The 15,009-nt window shown below is 37.2% G+C and overlaps 1 pseudogene across 1 annotated transcript; it reads right to left on the bottom strand.

The window, feature by feature from the left end:
* Window positions 1-2,889: 2,889 nt before the first annotated feature.
* On the bottom strand, window positions 2,890-3,384 carry LOC308521804 (cytochrome c oxidase subunit 7B, mitochondrial-like; annotated as a pseudogene). Its single transcript has one exon. The product of its transcript is annotated as a cytochrome c oxidase subunit 7B, mitochondrial-like (transcript).
* Between the last annotated feature and the right edge of the window lie 11,625 nt (window positions 3,385-15,009).

Raw genomic sequence — 15,009 nt, 5'->3', positions numbered from 1 at the left:
TTGCCTCTTTTTCAACTCTACCCAGTTACTAGTTTACTTAATGTGTACAGCTACTGATTCTATATATTTAGAACTTCGTTAAATTTAAGTTTATGAAATAACCTCAAAATAATTTTTGTCAATGGTATTTAATCATATATCTCTCACTTAATGATGTTTTACTGAAGTTTTCTTTCTAGAAAATGCTAACATTGCTCTCTTCTAGAGCAAAATAGCAGGAAAAAATATCACGAGGATTTACTTGACTGAGTGTATATAGGCTGGGTTCTAACTCTCTTGAGAATCCACTTTCCTATTTCAATTCCCCCTTTTCCCTAAGTCCCTCTGATCCAACACACCCTTTTGGGCAAGTTTCACTTTACAGATACAACCTTGTTGCTGGGCCAGTCTGTCTATGGACAGGATGTAACTTGTAAGAAGCAGCCGAAGCAATAGTGTGCCAGAAAGACTGAGGCGGCCAGCAGAGGGGCAAGGCTGCCTCTTCTCTTTACTTTGCTGCCCAGTATCTGGGTTCCTGCAGAAGTCGGCCGCTGTAACTCAGGAGCATGAGGAGCTGTGACTGATAACAGGCTCTGTGTAAGGAAGAGGGGAGAATGCAGGATGCAGGATCATTGAAGGGCAGGAGGTGCTTCCAAAAGGAGAAAACAGCTATGAAAGGTGGTTTGAAGACTTCAAAGATTTGGCAACTTCTTACCTAGGGCCAGTGTGGGGTGTGTGTGTGTGTGTGTGTGTGTGTGTGTGTGTGTGTGCGTGTGCGGTGTGTGTGTGTGTGTACTTGCGCATGGGAATGAGTATACAGGATGAACTAGCATTGTGAAATATCCTTAAGCACCATTGATCACCTTGCCTGTTTTTGAAAAACAACAATAAAAAACAAATTACTTTGAATAATTTCGTAACAGGAAGTAACACACTGAAAACTGGAGAATGGTGATGTGGAAAAATCTAACAACCTAGAACAATAGGAGCTAAATAATTTATTAACATACTATATATAATTGAGGTTGAGAGTAAATAGAAAGGGAGTTTTAGGCATCCAGTTTAGTTTACTAGGCCTCAAATGAGGCAATGAAAGCAACTAAGAGTCAACCACGTGCCAGGCTCTCAAATATATTAATAGACTTTTAATATCTCCTCTTCAAATATAATTTTAACCCATGTTCTTTTTGCATTGCTGCTGTCTTAAATTCAAATAACAGTAGTAAAAATTACCAAAAGAATTGACAAAAACAAGTGTTGGTAATTAGAAAAATCTAGCTAGTAAACATGAGTGAGCTATTATAGAATAAAAAAGGCATATTTCATATTTCACTTTAGTCAAATTAGAGCAAGTTTTCCTTCTGATTATGAGCAGAGATGCCATGTGTGGCTAGTTATTTGACAACCATTGGTTTTTGTCATATAAGAATTACCAAAAATACAGTTCTAAAAATCACTTATACCCACATCTAATTTAGATGATTATAAGAGGATACTGGAAGTAATACTATACACACAAACAATATCATGATGAAGAGTGTTAAGGGATATGGTTCTTTGCCTACCAATTCTAATTCATTTATTATTTCCACAGTCTACCTCATTTCAAGACCTGTATTTTCATTTTCTTCTTTTAGACACAGAATACCTCTGTTGTCTTATCATGAATTCCTTCTTACGTGACCTTTAACTTTTCATTGACAGAATGTCAAACAAGGGAGGAAGTGGAAAGAAGGGACTTAAAGATGTGCTTCTGGTGAAAACAAATTTTATCTATTTTCCAATTCTACTAGTGAGAAGGCTCCTAATTATCATTTGCACTACACTTCCAAAGTTAGTGGATGAGGAACTAAAGTTCAGGGGCAGCTTTTCATAGGCTTATTGTTTAGAGTTGGTTTATTCTGAAGAATTTGCCTTACAGATGTTGTTTATAAAATGCACTTTACTATTCTTATATTAATTCTTTCCTTACCACTACTCTTTATCCTCACTTTTCTTATTCACCTCAGTTTGATTTATTATCCTTCAGTAAATTGTCTTGTCCCTCATTCACTGACCTATTTCAAGATGTTGTATTTTTTATATGACAATGGATTCCTTGGGAAGAGGGAAAGTAGTGATTCTATGTATTGGGAAGCTTCACTATTACTTCTATAACATAATGTTTTGTGAATAATGTTTGAGGTATTAAACAAATTCTATCTTTAAAATGATCATTGAAAAGATTGCCTATTTACACTAAAAAAAATTTACAACAAAGTACTGAATACTAAAATTGAACAAAAATGCATTTATCTACACGAACTATTCAAAATAATTAATTCTAAAATGTCTGTCATGCTGGTAGTGCACTCTATGAGAGGTTTAAACCATTCAGATGGAAGAGAAAAAGTCTTCCAGACTTACATACTAACCATGAATACTCAGGAATGAGACTAAGCCTTGTACTTTGTGTAGCTTGTTACATAATCAGTTATAATCATTTAGAGTAGTTGAAATTAAAACAATAATCTTTCCTTTCCCAATAGCTAGCTTACATGTTAACAAGTTAATTCAACCTTCCTTCTCATTAGTTTAAAAAAAATCCAGGAAATTCTTTCTATTCTATGCTATGAGAGATTTTGTTATTGGATTTAAATCTTTTCAGTAGATAATAGGGACATGAGGTAGGGTATAGGTATTCTCTATCATAAGCCAATACTACACTGCCAGGTAAATCTTAAAATGGACTAAATTTAATTATTTCTGCTTTGTTTTATAGTAAAAGTAGCCATGTTTAAATTTTGCACACACATTTCAAATTCTCCATTCTGAATCAATCTAACCACCTTGTTCTCACATTCAGGACACTGGGCAAGTTCCTTGGGGGGAAATTTCATACTTTTCTTTCTTTTTTTTTTTTCTTTTGAAGGTTTCAAATGTACTTTATTTCTCCAATCATGCCATATTTTAATGGGCACACAGTGCTTTCACTTGCCATCAATTATGAGTTGGTTTTGAAATAATTCATTATCACACCAACTGGGATGATTACTAATCTCTCCATTCCTTTGGGGTGACTCTGCCAACAGGGGACAGGTTCCATTCTATTCCAATTTGTGTTGCTGTATATGTCCATGTAGCAACACAAAAAGTGGCTCCACTAGCTAAAATAGCGTTGCCACATTTGTCATGGAAATCAGGTGTCCTTTTCTAGTCGATCTGCCTTGCCATTGTTTGCTGGATGCTTTGAACTGGGAGACGACTTAGCGCGTTTTTGGCAAATGGAAACATCGTGAAGCTGGACAACACCGCAGCAACTGCAGATGCCGGTTGCTGGAACTTTGAGTCAGGTACCCTTGCGAGGACACCTGAAAAACCCATACTTTTCATTAAATGTCTGCTGGTCTAGCCGTAACCAGTTTGGCTCAGTGGATAGAGCATCGGCCTGCGGACTGAAAGGTCCCAGGTTCGATTCCGGTCAAGGGCATGTACCTTGGTTGTGCGCACATCCCCAGTAGGAGGTGTGCAGGAGGCGGATGATTGATGTTTCTAACTATCTCCATTCCTCTCTGTAAAAAATCAATAAAATATATATTTAAAAAAATAAAATAAATGTCTGCTGGTTCTCATGTGTTTCTTTTGTTTTTTGTTTTTGAGAAGGCGCATCTCTGGCTGTCCTCCTATCATTCACTATTCCTAACCCTCGCTGCTGCACCGACTGCCCACATTTGGCAGCAGATGGCCTTGCTCTTACTTCATAGAGAAAACTGAAACACCAGTCGGGAACTTTTTCAGCTTTGCTACCATTTACAAACTTATGTGCTTCTATGCACATTCTATAGTTCCTTTTTCTGTAAGTGGAAGGGGTGTCCTCCTTTTGAGGAAGGCTAACCCATTCATCTGTGTTCTAGATCACAGGCCCTCCAAAGTCCTTGTGTCTTTGCTCCATCACTTATCCCCTCCCTCTTCTTCTTTATTTTTTACTGGTCCCTTGTCACAGACCTTGGTCCTCTGCCCGTCTACAAATGAGGATGTTCCACAGGTTCAGTTCTCACCCCTTTTCTTCTCTCATGTGTAACATCACACAGGAAATCTTACCCACATTAAAGGCATCTGCAACTGCCTCTAGCCAGACTTCTCTCCTAAGTTCTAGGTGTTCACAGAATATCTCTATCTGCCCAAAGATACTGCAATCTTCACATGTTCAAAATGAACCCTTTACAACTGGAAAATTTTATAACCTTCTCTGCTGTATTGTCCTTGTTAATGAATGGCACTACAGTTGTCTAATTTTGAAACCTAGAAATCATTTTTGTATCTTCCCTCTCTCTGATTCCTTCATATTCAGAGAATTACCAAGCTCTGTTGAATTTATTTATTTAATTTTTAATATATTTTTATTGTCTTTTGAAATTAATAATAATTAATACTTCTTAATATGGACCAGGCATTTTTCCAGGAGGATTATGTGTGCCATCTCATTTCATCTTCAGTCGCCATATTATGTGGGTGGCTATTATCTCCATTTTAAAGGTAAGAAAACTAGGCACAGTGAGGCAAAATAATTAACCCAGGTCACTGGGTAGTAAAAGATAGAGCTGGGATCTATGCCCAGGCTTAACTACAGAGCTGGTCTTTTAATAACTACACAATGCTGCCTTCCAACATGTCAGGATCCCAAATATCTCTTAAATTCATTTCCTCCTATTCTTTCTCATTTTGGTGACTTGATTCATGGTTTCCTTAGTTCTTGCTGGTGTAACTTCCTACAAATTCCTGCCCAAAATCCACTATCTAGAATGTCTGATTAATCAGTCTTAATCCAATTTTCTGGGGGTGTTGGCTAAGCTATGTCTTTTTAATCTATAGTTTTGAATCTTAATTTTAGGAACATTTTTATTCAATTATATATTGGATTTTCTTCCCATTCCATGTATTTTCTTCCAGAACAGTGGTTATTTGTATGTTGTCTATATTTATCATCTTTTTATAATTCTATCTCTTTGTTCTTATCCATTTCATTTTGTTATTCCTCAAGCCTGTCCTCTTTGTCTTTGATTATATTTTTATTCATATCTATTTTACCTTTTTTAAAAAAATACATTTTATTGATTTTTTACAGAGAGGAAGGGAGAGAGATAGAGAGTTAGAAACATCGATGAGAGAGAAACATTGATCAGCTGCCTCCTGCACATCTCCTACCGGGGATATGCCCACAACCCAGGTACATGCCCTTGACCGGAATCGAACCTGGGACCTTTCAGTCCGCAGGCCGACGCTCTATCCACTGAGCCAAACCAGTTTCGGCTATTTTACCTTTTGTTGATTCTAATGAGACGCTCACATCTGTAATAGTTTCATTTTATTCTTCTATTAATTCATTTTTCATCTTTTATTTTCTTTTCATCTTTTTAAAAAATCTCTTATTAGTCTTTCAGGCTCATTAATTTAGAAAGGCCAAATTGCTTTTAGCTTCTTTGAATCTTGGGAAAACTATTTGTTTAAAATTGACCCATTTTTCTAGGAAAGGTTCTGCAATTCTGTGTTCTTTATTTAACTTTTGTTTTTGTCTCTGCATTGTGTTTTTCTTCAATATCTATGTTTCCATCAGCAAAATGATGTTTTAGAAAGAATAAAATGTAAAGACAATTGATAACTTGGCAGATGGAAGTCAGGCTGGTATACATGGAAATGGTAAGTGTGAGGGAATATGAGGTATGCCTGGTTTTTAGTTCCCAGGTGGCAAGGATGCTGACTTCACATGACTTTTGGTTATGTGAGCCAATCAATTCCTCTGGTGGTAGGGCTCTGTGACATAAAAGCGGAGGCAGAGAGAGGACCAAGCAGAGATGTGAAGGGCTGCAGCCAGAAGGGGCAGAAAAGAGGTTGTGTCAGCAATGCCTAAGCCAGAAGAAAAAAGCGGGAATTTAAAAGCCATATCGTGTTACACCACAGCTCAGTTATGCTGAGCATATGCAATTTATTCATTTCTGTCTATAACAAATCTGGTCTTTTGCGAAGCTTCCAGCTTCTGATTAGTAGAAAAATATTAACATTTTAAGCCTATGACATTTAAAATTTGCTGTAGCATTATAACCTTCCTTTCAGATAAAGTTCAATCTCAGGGAAGCTCTTAGGTACCTTCCATTCCCTCATCTCCTACTTGTGACTCCTCCACAGGTCATGTCTAGGTACTTGGAGAGAGGTGTGCCTTACTTGACCTCCTAATGGTGAAAGAGTCACAGTCCTCAGATGTGATATTCCCTTGGCCCTCTGGTTCCCAAGTGTTTTCCTTTATATCTACGTAAGGTTAAACTAAGATACATTTTATTTAGCCACAATCCACAAGTCACAATTAGTTATAATTCTTTACTGGTTTTGCATATACTAGTGCATTATTCTCTTCTCTGGCAACAAAGTCTCTTATTCTTTGGCCACATAAGTGGTCATGGGACCTAATCAGAGTGCCTCACCTCCTAATCATAGTGATTATTTACCTAAGGAATGGTCTTGTACCTCAATTGGCCCATTCAGAGTTCTTGTCTGGAGTGTTCAATCTGGAGCTGAGAAGAAATTGGGAAGAGGTGAAGCTGGAACTACAGGCAACAATGCCCCTTCCCTGATGGAGAAGCGGCTCTGAGAGAATGAGACCAGCATTCATTGAGAAGCAGAAATGAGCACTAGAGAGAAAATCCTAATGAAATTCAAATTTTTGCTTCCAATCAACCCCCAAGGCCAAGTCTACCTTTCCCCCGTCTATTGTTTGGTTATGTGAGCCAATTATTTTCTCTTTTTAGAATTTGCTTTAATACTTGTAACTGACAATCAACAAGGGAAAGTTAAAATTGTTGCCTTATTTTAACTGTGGGAATGAAAAGTGAATTTCATACATTCAAGAATGTAAACTGTACAGCCACTTTGGAGAAACAATTTGTTATTATCCACTAAAGTTAAAGATATCCATACCTATGACCTAAGAATTCCACACCTAGATATTCACTTCTAAGAAATGTGTGCACAGGAATACCAAGAGACATGACTAAGAATGTTTACAGCATCATTAGCTCTCAAACTGGAAACAATCCAAGAGCCTTCTGCATGTATGAATATAAGAATGGATACTTTATGATATATATTAATACAATTGAATATACATTGAGAACAGATAGATTTATCAATATGGTAAGTAAAAAATACAATGGTAAAGAAAATTTATTAAAGAAAATTATTACATGATTTCAATTATTTAATTCTTAAAATGTGTAAAACTGAACAATAGGCATAATTATATGTACTGCATACATGTGGTAAAACTGCAAAGGAAAGCATGGTGTGAGATTGATGAAATTCAGGATAGTGTTTGTCTCTTAAAAAGGAGAAAGGGAACAAAGATTTGGGTTATGTGTTTTTTCTTAAGTTGTGTTGTATGTAAATGCATGTTTATCTTATTATTCTTTAAATTGTATGTATAAATTATACTCTCTTGTATGTATGATATATTTTATTAAAGAAAAACCAATTAATTAATTTGGAAGTAACACATATAGCAGGTTGGGTCCATTTTCCGTCTTCTGGTAATAAATCACAGGAAATTAGAAACATTATAAGAATTCAATGGAAGGAGTTGTTACCAACTCTGATACAAAATTGTTTTTTTAAAAATTTCTAATTATTTTATAACAAAACCAATAATAACAATACACATGGACACACTATTCAAAGCAGTCTTATCTAGATGTTAAAATAGTGCTAGCTAATTAAAATAATGAAATGGTAAAAAAAAATGATATACCATAGCTATTAACTATATTTTCATCCTTGAATATCTTGGTTTAAGTTTTAGTTTAGTCTCTGGTGAAAGACACCAAAAGCAAAATAAATGCAGGAATATTTCAAAGTGGCAAAATGTCAATGTTTGCCTTTGTAAAACTCAGAAAATGACTCATCTTCCATTTTAGGCCATATATTATTTCTTCATTTGTGGTTGGGAACCATAGAAACTATGGCTACAAACAGTGTTGGAACAAGTGAAAACAGCTATTTTTAAGACTATGATGAATTTGAATATAATCAGCACTGAACTAATAAATCATATGGAATTAGATTGGTTATATATTTAGTGTTAAGTGGATCCTGGCAACCTCTAGTCAAATGCTTTGCAATTAAACATCACAATACCTGCAGGTGTGAGTCCCCTGGGCCAGTACACAGATAAATATTAACTTAACCTGCTGCACAGCAGCTCTCTATTATCCTCATAGTCCATGTGGAGAGACAACTCAAACATCAGTAATAGGAATGTCTAGTGCCTCCTTTGGGTTTTATTTACTAAATTTATCTTTTAAAAAACCTTTTAGCCCTAACCGGTTTGGCTCAGTGGATAGAGCGTTGGCCTGTGGACTGAAAGGTCCCAGGTTCGATTCTGATCAAGGGCATGTACCTTGGTTGCGGGCACATCCCCAGTAGGAGGTGTGCAGGAGGCCGCTGATCGATGTTTCTCTCTCATTGATGTTTCTAACTCTCTATCCCTCTCCCTTTCTCTCTGTGAAAAATCAATAAAATATATATATATAAAAAACCTTTTAAAATTTGATTTTGAAATATACAGACACAGAAACGTGTAAAACAAAAATAGACAAGAATTTTAAAGGGAAGACCAATGCAACCACCACCCAGACCAAGAAATAGAAACTGGCCAGCACTGCAGAGGCCAGCAATGCGCCTTTCCGAATGGCAACCCCCTCAGTGCCTTTTACAGGGAACCACTATCTTCATGTTTTTGCTAATTCCTTGTTTTGTTCTAGTTTGGCTTCCTAACGATGTATTCCCAAACTACATAGTTTAGTCGTGTCTGTTCTTAATCTTTACAAATGGAATCATAGTGTTTATGATACTGTGTCTAGCTTCTTTTGTTTATTATTATGTTCCATTAGCTCCATCCCTGTGATTATATAGAGTTGCTCTCATAAAACTCCTTAATCTTTCTTATATCCTCTGCCATGCTTTGTAATTTCTATAGCATTCTAGTGATGAGAGGTACCAATAATTCTACTTTGGTATGTGTATAATTATAATCTCCCTGGCTCTCCAAGCATATAATAATACATATTTTAAATTATAACTTTTATTCACCATGTGCTAAGACTACATAAAACACTGTTCATATAGTATTACTATACTCAGAATAATTCTGTGTGGCATGTAGGTTTAGCCTACTGTTTTTAGATAAGAAACTGAAATTCAGAAAGGTAAGTTCTGGGCGTAGCCTTTCTGATATTTAGGTATCAGCAGCACAAATCTAGTTTTTATTATTATTGTTATTATTTGTGATTTTAGTGACATTAAGTGAATAAATGAGTAAACTTGCCATTTCATAGCAGTCTTTGTCTATCTCACCAAGCCCTTGGCATTTTGCCCTACTGTTCCATTGGTGCTTGCATTTTTTGTACTCCCTTTAACAGCTTTTTTTCTACTATTCACACAGGGGTCACTTCTTTCTGGCCTATGACACCTACAGAATATCTCTATAAACTTACTTTTGTGGCAGTACTAGAGAGGGGACTGCCTTCTTGTAGGAGTCCAGGAGGAGGTCCGTGTAAATAGGCAGGGTGTCAGGGTGGGAAGAGCACAGAGCTGAGAGGCTACACCAGTTCTACATGGGATTGTCATTAGCCGGCTGTGTGACCTTGGGTCAGTCACTTAACCACTATTGGGCTCAGTTTCATCACGTATAAGTGAGGAGGTTGGTCAGTAATTTTCAAACTGGAGTTCAAGGACCATCCTGAGTTCTGATTTTAAATGCAGATTTCTAGACCTCATAAAAACCCTCCAATGTGGGAATCCATGTATGTAACAAGCTCCCAGGTGATTCAGACACCCACCAAGAGTGAAAGCCAATGAAGCAAGAGATGTCTGTCCCAAGTCTCCTCTAATTTTAAAATTCTGGGATAGAATTTGAACTTTTGGTACCTTAGTATTTTTCATTAGTGCTAGGTGCCTACTTATTGCAAAGTGTTCTGTTTGCTTTTGTTAACAAAAATAAATACAAAGCCTTTAAAATTTAAGGTGCTAAATAAATACTGGCTATAATTGCTACGAGTAAACAATGATAGCACAGGTCTAAGGTATTAGTCATCAAATCAGCTTGGGGCTGTTTGGTATTCATAAACTGAAAAAAAAAAAGATTGCTCTGATGGAATTCTATTATATCATTAAGAACTATTAATACAGTGTAGCAGGAAAAGCAATATCGCCTGTCTATAGGACACAGCAGAGTCAAAGTGATTAACAATGAATAATATTTAGAGTGCTATATAGTCATTAAGAAAACCTAAATAGTCATTTAGACTCTCAAAACAACTTTAAGCCCAGAGGCGTGGCTCAGTGGTTGAGCGTGGACCTATGAACCAGGATGTTACAGTTCAATTCCAGGTCAGGGCACATGTCTGGATTGCAGGTTCAGTCCCTCATGTGGGATGTGCAAGAGGCAACTGATCAATGATTCTCTCTCATTGATGCTTCCATCGCCCTCTCCCTTATTCTCTCTGAAATCAATAAAAATATATTTAAAAAAACCAACAACTTTAAAAGTCAGCTTACTTAATTGTGAAATATGCTAAATATATCACTCAGCAGATTGCAGACAGTCTGTTGGCTGATTTATTTTTACTTTGATATTACATTCCTTACATATTTTTCAAATTCCCTTGCGATTACTTAGGGGAGAGGGATCTCCTTATACTAATTAATTGCTTTCATTTTTTTGTGATTTCTTTTTCACTGGGAATAACTAACCTGAAATTTCTGTCTTTTCACACCCAAAATAGTCTGCAGTCATTCTCAAACCCAAGACTCACAAACCACGGTTTCTCAGGTAGGGGGCTTAGTCCCTGAAGGAGGTGATAATGGAATCTCCAGGAATGTGTGTAATTTGGAAAAGCTCCCCGGGTATTTTTCTCTAATGCTTGAATTTCAAAGCTGGATCCCAAACCTGCCACATAGCAATTGCTCATATATTCAGTAGCAGTCTAGAAACCTTTAACACAGGAGTTGCTGTGCTGCTGTAAAAACAACATATTACTAATTGAAGTGAATAGAAAACTTCAATATCAAATGTATATAAATGCATGGACAGGAATAACACTTTTCAAAATCGTATGGTTACTGATCTCTACATTAATCTAGACATTGTTAGTTATTTTCTTAACCAATTCCCCATATCTTTCCCCCCTTTCCTTCCTTCTAGTTCACCAGAAAGGTAAAATAGACAAAATTGTTTAGTAATTATTACCACTCTTTTTTTTTTTTTCTCCCAGAAAACTTGTAAATTCATTTGGCCTTGAAGGATGGGTAGGCTTGATTACCTGAGAAAACGCAGACAGTGTATCAGTCAAAAGGAAGATGAGCGTGCTCAATGACTTGGAATTTAAGAATAGTGAAAACTCCGTTTTGTATACGGAAGACCAATCCCGGCCAAATGTCAAATTTCAGGCTAAGGAGAGTATAAGAGAGAGTGAGGAACTGTTGAAGTTTTCTTTCTTTTTTATTTTTTACTGTGTGATTCCATTTTATTTAAAAAAAAAAAATCTTTATTGTTGAAAGTATTACGTATGTTCCCCTTTTACCCCCATTGATCCCTTCTAGCCCTCCCCCTGTCCGCCTCCCATCCCAGGCCTTCACCACTCTGTTGTCTGTCTCCATGGGATATGCAGCTATGCATACAAGTTCTTTGGTTGATCTCTTCTCACTCACCTGAAGTTTTTATTAAGTGCAAAAGCAAATTTTTATTTTTCATTTATTTTTTTTCAAATTGAGATATAATTGATGTTTAACATTACATTAGCTTCAGGTGTACAACATAATGATTTAATATTTGTATATATTGCAAAATAAGCACTATGATAAATCTAGTTGATATTCATTATCACACATAGTTGCAATTTTTTTGGGCGATGAGAACTTTTAAGATCTAGTTTCCTGCTGAAGCTTTTTGAATGGGAACTCACATGAAGCAACTGATGTTCTAGAACAGTGGTTCTCAACCTTCCTAATGCCGCAACCCTTTAATACAGTTCCTCATGTTGTGGTGACCCCCAATTTCATTGTTAAAAATTGAACATAATTAAAGCATAGTGATTAATCACAAAAACAATATGTAATTATATATGTGTTTTCCGATGGTCTTAGGCGACCCCTGTGAAAGGGTCGTTCGACCCCCAAAGGGGTCGCGACCCACAGGTTGAGAACCACTGGTCTAGAAGATTAATTTGGCAGCTGGGTGGAGTATGGCTTGGAGAGAGCAGAAGCAGGGGGAGTCGTTGGGAGGGCTGAAAGCAGGTCAGAGACAAAGAAGTCTTGACAAGTAACTGCAGGAAAGAGAGGAAGAGTAAGTCTTGAACAGAATTTGAATGAAATACCAATAGTACATGTTTGTTTGCCAGACTGAGAATAAAGAAGAAACAGACGCAAGGACTTCAGTCTGGGGGCTTTCTGGGATCCTGCTTCCTTCAGAGTTGCCACTTTATTTCTTTTTTTAACTGTCAAACTTCTTTTGTTGGTGTTGTTTATTTATTTTATTATTTTTAAAAAGATTTATTCTTGAAAGAGTTATGCCCAAATGCTGTCTTTGCAAGTGACTTCTGCTCCCACGCCTCCACTGAAATTATTCTGGCAAAGATCACCGATGACTTGGCTGCTAAATGGCGCGGCCTCTTTTCAGCTCTTATTCTCTTAGCCCACTCTGGAGCATTTGGTAATGCTGACTTGTTTCTAGATTCTAAAATATTCATTTTCATTGGCTTTTATAACATTGTATTTGACTCCCCAGATTTTTTATTACTTTTCAAAATCTTTTAATGGCTCCTCTTACTCTGTCAACCAGAATTTAATTCTTAATCTTATCACCATATTCCCTGAAAACCACCCACACTACTGCCAAATTCTAACTTATCAACTTCTATAACTTGGCTTATCATCTATAACAATTCCCAATAAGTTATAACTTATGCCCATATGGCTCTCCTAAACCACAGAATTGTGTTTCCATTGCCTTCTGGATATCTCCACTTGGATGAAGCATAGATATTTCAAAATTAATGTGTTCAAAACTTAACTCAATATATTCCACTCTAAAACCTGCTTCTCCATCTCTATTTCCATCTCAGTTAATGATCTTGTTCTCCAATTATGTGGCTAAGCTAAATCTATGCATGCTTCTCCATTAATGTTTACATATGGTCTGTTTTGCATTGTCTTGTTCATTCTTTATCCTCCCTGCCACTGCCCCTGACTTTGTTCAGGTTCATGCACTTTCCCACTGAGACCCTTCCTAACTCACTCCAGTTCCTCCAGTCTCTGTCCACTCCAGTCCGTGCTCCACAGCATCACCAGAGACATTTGTCTAAAACCAATCTCTAGTCTTCTTCTGTGTACAAATAGCTCTCACTCTCTCTGGCCTTAAGATAGAGTCCAAGTTTTTCATTATGGCATTCAGGAAATGATCTGACCACAAACAGCTTTTCCAAACTTATCTCCCATCATAGCGCAAATGCTCAGTTTCTGCTTCATTTAGGTTAAAGAACTATGTGAACAAAATACTTCATTTCCTGCCTCTGTGGTTTTCACACTTTGTTCTTTCAGGTTTCCTTCTGAATTCTTCACCAGGTAAACTCTTATTCCCTTGTCAAAATCCAACTCAAATCACCTCAGAGACTGGTCTGTGACTTATGCTGGTCCCCTCTTTGCCATGGATTCAGAGCCTGTTCCTCCACTTAGCAAGAAAGAAACCTGAAGTTTTCTGAGAGGTAAGATGCAAGAGGATTGATTTATATCAGTTAGACTCATGGAATTCACATAAATACATCTTTGAACCAATTTATTAATTTTCAATGAAAATCGTAACTATCAAGCAAATTTTAAAGTTTATGATCACTAGTGTGGAACTCACTTATAGGAAAATCTTCATAGGAAGCTACATTATAATTAGGTTGCTAGTTGAGCATGAAATCAGTGCGAGAAGGCTACGGTGGGTGATACTAATGGCCGTTGACACCAACACAGCCTGATGCATCCATCTGTGTTATAAGGGTCTATGTGCCAGATGGACTAAATGTGAAAGCATGGCAGGAATTTGCCTACCTGGGATAATGTTAGAGGCAGACTAGAGAAGCCATTGCTCCCTTTTCTTAGACAGCAGTGTACACTATGTGCCTTCTGGTCCTACATCCTTTCTCTATAGCCGTGAAACTTGAACATCTCAGGCTTTTCAAGCTGTGATTATAAATGTAGTCATCGTGATTGCAAAGTCTCTGATAGATCCTTCTGTCTGTCCCCCTCAGGGACTTCTAAGAATGCTTACTTGGGTTCATGGATAAGCTTTGGTCAACCCTCTTTGGCATAAACACTGTAGCCTCAGCACTGGTATTTCCAAAGAGTAGCAGCTCCAGTTTAGAATTCTGCTGCCTATCTATAATAATAAAAGCGTAATATGCTAATTAGACCGGACAGCTGAATGACCTTCTGGAAGTCCTTCCAGATGACCTTTTGGACAAAGCCACCGTGGTGGGGGTGAGGCAGTGGTGGTTAGGGGTGATCAGGTAAGTGGGAGATCAGGCAGGCAGGTGAGTGGTTAGGGGTGACCAGACAGGTGGGCAGGTGAGCGGTTAGGAGCCAGCAGTCCAGGATTGCAAAATGGATGTCCGATGGGTCATGGATTGTGAGAGGGTACAGGCTGGGCTGAGAGACCCCACCCCTCCCATGCACAAATTTCATGCACCGGACCTCTAGTGCATTAATGAAATTGCATATCTATCACCTGGTGACTATAATTACCATCATTTCTTCCCTGAGATATAGCATCTTAGAGGTCTCTCTTAGCCCTCCTATAATCTATTTTCCATATAGTGGCCAGAGTATAGGCATAACTCAGAGATATTACAGGTTTGATTGCAGACTACCTCAATAAAGCAAATAAAAATTTTTGGTTTCCCAGTGCATATAGAAATTATTTTTATGCTACATGGTAGTCTATTAAGTATGCAAAAGCATTAT

This window comes from Myotis nattereri, assembly GCF_964212035.1.
Source record: "Myotis nattereri genome assembly, chromosome: 6".
Taxonomy (NCBI): domain Eukaryota; kingdom Metazoa; phylum Chordata; class Mammalia; order Chiroptera; family Vespertilionidae; genus Myotis; species Myotis nattereri.
This window is presented reverse-complemented; position numbering and strand designations above follow the sequence as displayed.